A 7,242-nucleotide genomic window follows, 5' to 3' on the forward strand; every position below is an offset into this window, starting at 1 on the left:
TTTTGAACAACGTCGATTTACGGCAAAAAATCTGTTCACATACACACACACACCCTTTTCCAAATTGGTCTCATTCGATCAGAATGGCTTGAAACATCGAGAAAACATAAAATTAGCGAATCGGATTTTTTTATGAAAACACTTCCCCTTCGGGAAGTTAATAAATATAAATTAAGTAAGTATTTCGTAGGTACATATTTTGAAAAATATTAAAGTATTACAAATAAAAATCTTTTTCCAGGGTATAAGTTCTGGTTCTAAATTTGGTGATATTTTTAACGTTAATAAACTAACAGTATTCCAAAATCAGTGCATAAATTTACTCATAAATGTTAAATTCGAACTATATATGCTTATAGGCTCTTGCTCATGTGACATAACAGGTTCCAATTTTGAATACTTTTATTTGAATTAATCAAGACTTGTTCTAACTGTACAGAAATGCTGCACGGTTTCCATGCAAGATTCTAGATTCTTATATTTTAAGAAAATATAATTTAACTAAGCATAAGTAGCATTTTGACTCAGGGCGTGTTAACAATTAATTAGAAAGAAACTGTCCGACTAATCTTTACCAAAAACTAATTAGCGCGATTCCCAACCAATATCTTTCGAACAATTTTTGAGTTTTTAAAATCGATTCAGAATTGTGGGCTAAAACGTGGACAAAATTTTTTTCACTTTTCTGCAATTTACAAAGAAACGGCTTGGCCGATCGTCAAGCCAAACTGACAAACAATAATCCTCATTCGAGATACATCGAATGGCTTTTAACGGTCCAGCTGTTTTTGAGAAAACGTCGATACGGTAAAAAATCTGTTCACACACATAATTATTTCAAATTTGGTTTCATTCGATTCAGAACGGCTTGAAACTTCGAGAAAACATAAAATTAGCGAATCGGATTTTTCAATGAAAACAAACTCCTTCAGGAAGTTAATTATGAACTCCTACATCTGACGACAAATTGCAGTTCATTTACATGACGTAACAAATTCCTTACAATAGGGTTGCAAAATTTGTACTCATGCAAAATATGCTAGATCTGATTAAAATAAGTAATTGCTTGCCCTTTGTTGCATTTTATTGTTCTTACTACAAATGTGGCGCTTAGCATATTACAAATTGATCACGTTGATAGTTCGTGAATTGAATTTTTAAGTGAAACGATATAATTATTCGTCAAAATATTTCCCTGCAAAGAACCGGTCAAACTAGAGTCAGCTTTTCCCCTTCTGCGCGACACATGAGCATAAATATCTGCTAAAGTCGTTTCTTGTGCAATCGGAGACTTGATAACATGCTAATTAGGTAATATTCATCTCCTTTGATCGAAAATAATACGCTTCCGTGTTATAATTATATACACCAAAATATATAAACAGATCGAAAACATAGGAATGTTGAGATCAAGTGTTGCCCGATCAAAACTTATACGAAAACAAATGACTTAACCCTTTCCACTCGGATGCCTCTGGCGACAAAATACATATTAACTCCGGTATTAGCGAGTGGAAAGGGTTAAAGGTATAATGACAAATTTTAATTGTGAATAAGCTGTTTGAAGCACCAAACTCAATGCTTGCAAGGAAACACAAAAGAATTTTTAAATTTTGTTATAGAGTAAGGTGACCATATTTTTTAAGTCAAAACCGAGACGCCAATTTTTAGTTTTGCTAACCCAGGGCAGGAGAACGAGGGGCGGGAGAAGGTCATCATGCTAAATAGCTTAAAAATGATATTAAATATTAAATACTTTATCAAAATACAAATTGTTTTTGTAAATCAACCTATTTTAATCAATTACTAATAAAAATACCTTTATTTCCATTATTTGTTATATAAAATCTTGCAATCTATATATTTTTTTTCACTTTTGATCCTAGTAAAATATTTTATTCAATTTTCTTCAGAATTAACTTAAAAAATAATACTACTTGTGCCAGATAGTCAAAAAGTACGTTTTCATAATTTCTGATAATTTTCGTAAAATTAAAATTGAAATTATTAATGTGAGAAACTATTTTAACCCGGCATTCTCATTTTAACGTAATAATAAACATATCGTTGTGTTAAGATAATCTGAAATCTGAAACTAAAATACATTATATTACAATTGTAATATAATATATATCATTTTCGAATATTTGATGGGTAGTTGAAAATTTTCATAAATACGCGAAGATTCAATTCGTAAACCTATATTTTTCGGGAAGCCGGAACAATCCGGTACAAAAGATCTATTTCCAGGACAAATATTGTTTTTAGAAGAACCCGGGACACAAGGTGGAAATCCGGTACTGTCCCGGCCAAACCAGGACGTATGGTCACCTTATATATAGTTATAACTTGCCAAATGTTAAAATTATTTCCGATAATCGCCAAAACTAATCAGCACAATTCCAAATTCACATCTATCAAACATATTATGGTACAGGTTTTTTGGAGAAAACAATGACGAAAAATGTTAAGCTCTCCTATTTTCTATATATATAAAAATAAGTCGGGTTTTCCTTCCTGACGAAATAACTCCAGAACGCACGAACCGATTTCGACAATTTTGCATTCGTTGGAAAGGTCTCGGGCTCCGCAAGGTTTATAGCTAAGAAAATTAATTGTGCATGGCATCGTGCCTTAATGCAAGCTGCTGGAACTTCACTCACCGTAATTAAAAATTCGAATAATAAAAATAATCAATAACTGTTTTAAATAATTTCAAATAGATTATCTACGTATATATAAAAATAAGTCGGGTTTTCCTTCCTGACGATATAACTCCAGAACGCACAAACCGATTTCGACAATTTTGCTTTCGTTGGAAAGGTCTCGGGCTCCGCAAGGTTTATAGCTAAGAAAATTACTTGTGCATGGCATCGTGCCTTAATGCAAGCTGCTGGAACTTCACGCACCGTAATTAAAAATTCGAGTAATGACATTAGTGAGAATTATCAGAATTATGCTTGATTAAGTCAACGAGCAGTTCTTGCCGCAAAGAATAATGATGTACACGCACTGAATTTTATCATTCAATAAAAAATTTCTGGCGATTTGGTGACATACCAATGATCCCGACTGGTCTTCCGTTTGACTTCAAACGATTGCAATTTCCAGTTCGCTTAGTGTTTGCAGGATAAATTTCAAATAGATTATTTAGAAAATCATTGTTTTTCACATGGGCAGTTATACGTTGCCTGTTCACGAGTTGGAAAACCATCCGCTTTGTTTGTGTTAACGTCGGACCAAAAAACAAAAAATGTGGTTTACCTAAGAGCACTTCAATGAAACGGATAATTTGCGGATTCACTTTCATTTACTTATTTTTAGAGAAGTTCAACTAAAAAAACACTTCATTTTTGTGATCGAAATAAATTCATTACTGTTGTGCAATAAAATCAAATTTTTCCTTTTCAAATATAAAACAAACAAAAAATTCCTTCATCTTTCTCACGAAACCATCAGGTGGCGAAACGAAGTTTGTCGGGTTTGCTAGTTTAATATAAAAATATGGCTCACCCGATCGTCGCGAAAAACTAATCAACGCACTTCCTTCTCAGAAATTGAACCTTCTTTATAGAATAGCTTTAAAATATTTGAAATAGGTGCTGCCGTGTTTGAGGAAACATTGACCAAAGAGCAAATTTTGGATAATATACATATTATTTACACTTTTTCCTATAGGTTTCAAACGTTTCAAATGACTAGGAAAATAGAGAAAACATAAAGCTGACAAATCCGATCAGAATTTTAATGAATCTAAAGACCTATATCATGGACATATTCCGTAGAAAAACTTCTTGATAACTAGTGGGGTGCATGGCATCGTGCCTTAAGGAAAATTGCTGGAACTTCCAGTACCGTAATTAAAAACCTTGGTACGGAACCAAAAAAAATTTACACAAAATGTGTACACATTATTAAAATCTCTATAAAATATCTAATAATTTGATGTACATATGTCCAATAAACATTTTGACCGCCAAATGACATTTTTTTAAAATATTTTTATTGAGAGTCCATAACCGCTGGACCTGACTTCCCAAAAATTTAATCAGTTGTTCATCGTGTCGATACAAGAAAAATGATTTTTGAATTATTAAAATCGGACGCTCCGTTCTCTTAAAAACTGAGTTACCGTTTTCGGCATTTTTTGTCCCGTGTCTTCGGAACGGCTAGATCTGCCTTCGCCAAAAACGTGACCGTCAGAATGATATTTGAGTATGTTTTTTATATATACATATGTTAAATCTTTATAGACACATATCTGTGATAACTTACACCTAAAACAAGAAATACTAATTAATATATAAAATTTAGACTGCAAAATTTTGCAACTAATCTGAAAACATGTAATAAATATGTACTTGTTTACGCCCTTCAGTAGGCAAGTTTAACTTGCACTTCATATCATCAAATATTTAGGACTTTAGGTAGACACTATAGGAGAATTAATAAAAACATAAAAATCTGCCTGATTTATTATTTAATCAATCTTAATCTATTCCGAACGGTATTTGAGTTATGAAAATGAAATTTAAAATCCAATTACAGGGTGCAAGATAGGTATCATTTTGCGACATAGTTAAGATAATGATCATTCATTAAATTTTAGCTTGATTCCGTTAGAATTACATTCCGATACGATTTACTACAATCTTACAGAAAATAGAAAACTGTCAGGATAAAACAAAAAATTCTAGGCAAATAATATTCAAATATTCAAATCTGTGTAATTACTACATTTAATTAAAGAAAACCTGGCTTTTCGTTTTTAGTCATTTTATTTCACGCGGTATAAATGTAAATTAATTCTTAGAATATTTATTGCATACGAACAAACACGATACTATAATATTCAACTTTTATAATTCTTATTACATAATAAGTAAGAAGAGGAGTAAAGGATTGTGAAAATTAAGTACTGCTGATTTTACAATTCTTGCGTTGTTCTTTAATAATATTATGAACAAATGTTTTTAATTTTGATTTTGGATTAATTTGAGTAATTATTCTGATCTAAAAGTCAGATTTTGAAATTAAATTATTAATTATGAAGTTGATTCCGTAAGTCATCGACTATCGCGCGATTCTAGCAAAACTAGTTTCAATGCAAAGCTGTTGTTTATCCGACCAAACGAGAAAGATATTTACATGTAATTAATTCACTGAGCGAGGCAATTCTTAATATCAAAATGTACAAAAGCATATTCATTTTTCTGATGAAACTACATAGCAACTAAACAAATATTTTAGGTGGATTTAATTTATTTCAAAATATCCTCATAGCCTAATAAGGGCATATAATATATTGTATGATTGATGTGACTCATATATTACAATCCTTTGATTCATTTTTAAAAATTATACTAATTACACTAATCAAACCACATAACAAAAATCAGTTAAAAAGGCTGAACATTTCCTTATCTATGGCTGAACATATCAATGAATAAACATATGGCTAATAAGAGTTAATACAGTTCAGTATATTATTCGTTCTTATTGATGATAAATATAAAAAAATAAACTAATTCACGTTAATGATCTCATTTTGTAATTAAGGCTTTCTCATCGTGAAGAATTTACATAGAACAAAAAATAAATCCTAATTAAAAATTTTCAGCTTTATTTGCATCGAGTAGAAACCTAAGGGTGCATTACTATAAATAATAATAGAAAAGTTTCGGAGTTGTATCTAAAATTGAAGCAAAAAATCTGTTTAATAGTTCGAGTCTTTGGATATATCCATAGTGTGTTAAATTTATGGACCGATTCTGCCGATAACTGACAAATGTTATGGCAAGGCCATGAAGAACTTTTCATACTAAATATTGACAAAAGCCATGTGGTTGCTGTGCAGTCACGCGCATTTCTCAGGTTGTCAGATAGAAAACCTATCCTAGAAACCGCACAAATGTGAAAAAGACTATCTTAGATAACAAGGTTTTTCTGACCCAGCTTCATAACATACGGGCGACGTTGCAGTTTATGTGTAAAACGCCCGAATGCACAGCAAATACATGACATTTTGAAAATATTCAGTATGATTAAGTAGCATAATGTATGGAAGTTTCAGCGTAACATGGCCTTGCCATAACATTGGTCTGTTGTGCGGCAGAATCGGTCCCTTAAACATAATTTTATAACCATAATTTTCCATACATTTTATTTGCGATGCTATTAGTCAAATGCACTGCATTATATATTACATTAGTGACGAACTAATTTTTTATTTAGATTGATTGATTATCGATTTCCGTAAAATGTTGTAATCTATGTATCAGTTTTGAGAAAAATATTTCACTAGCTAATCTATTATTAAAAGTAACACAAAATACGCATGCCAATAGTGTTAACATTTAAAAGAGTAACAAAAATGAATAGGGCTTAATTTTTTTCTAATACTAATTTTATTTTCCACCTGATTGAAATTTAAGTCTTTCGCCAAATACTTATTTTATTTTCTATAAAACAAAAATTATACTGATCTTTAACACATGAGTTTCAAGCAAAAACAAAAGTTGCATAAACTTCCCCGATATTTCTAAATAATTAAATTAATAAATAAGGATTGAGAGTTTGCAGCGTATCAAATTTTGACAATACAAATTGAGATTGAAACTTTGACCCCGTCCATTTTTCAAAAAATCAGTTATGTCATAGACTCCTTATATTTTAGGATGTTCGTTTAAACTATAAACTTTAAAAAATATCAAGAACAGTTACAACAAAATCGTTATTTCATTCTCAACTATAAATTACGAAGAAATGACCAAACCGATCTGCACCAAAAACTCATCAACCCAAATCCCAACTCAAATCGTTCGAACTTTTAAAATCAGTTCTGAATTTTTTGCAAGTATAAAAATAAGAATAATTACGCACTTGCCAGCTAATTGTATAGATATCGACTCGGCCGATCGTCGCGAAAAAATTTTTCGCCCTTTTTGAGGAAACTCAAACGCACACACGGACATAGTTTTTTTTCAATTTTGGTCTCAAGCGATTCAGAGAGACTTTAAACCCCGAAAAACAATGTTAGCAAGTCAGATTTCCTCTTTCGCAAAGGTAAACATTTAATTGAAATATCAAAGAATAAATTAGCAAAGTGCGAATACATATTTCCTTCTAATTATTTTACATAAACCAGAACATAATCAACAAAATACTTGATCAAATAAGAAAAAATCTGAAAAGATCGGTCGAATCGAGAACACAGAAAACATTCATAATTTTTATTCCGTA

General features: G+C 31.1%; 1 pseudogene; it reads left to right on the forward strand.

The window, feature by feature from the left end:
* The window catches only part of LOC113371168, a 4,193-nt pseudogene extending 3,813 nt beyond the window's left edge, over window positions 1-380 (forward strand).
* Window positions 381-7,242: the final 6,862 nt, after the last annotated feature.

Source organism: Ctenocephalides felis, unplaced genomic scaffold, assembly GCF_003426905.1.
Source record: "Ctenocephalides felis isolate EL2017-DRISC unplaced genomic scaffold, ASM342690v1 CF-g0.4_SCAFFOLD_01492, whole genome shotgun sequence".
In the NCBI taxonomy this organism is placed as follows: Eukaryota; Metazoa; Arthropoda; class Insecta; order Siphonaptera; family Pulicidae; genus Ctenocephalides; species Ctenocephalides felis.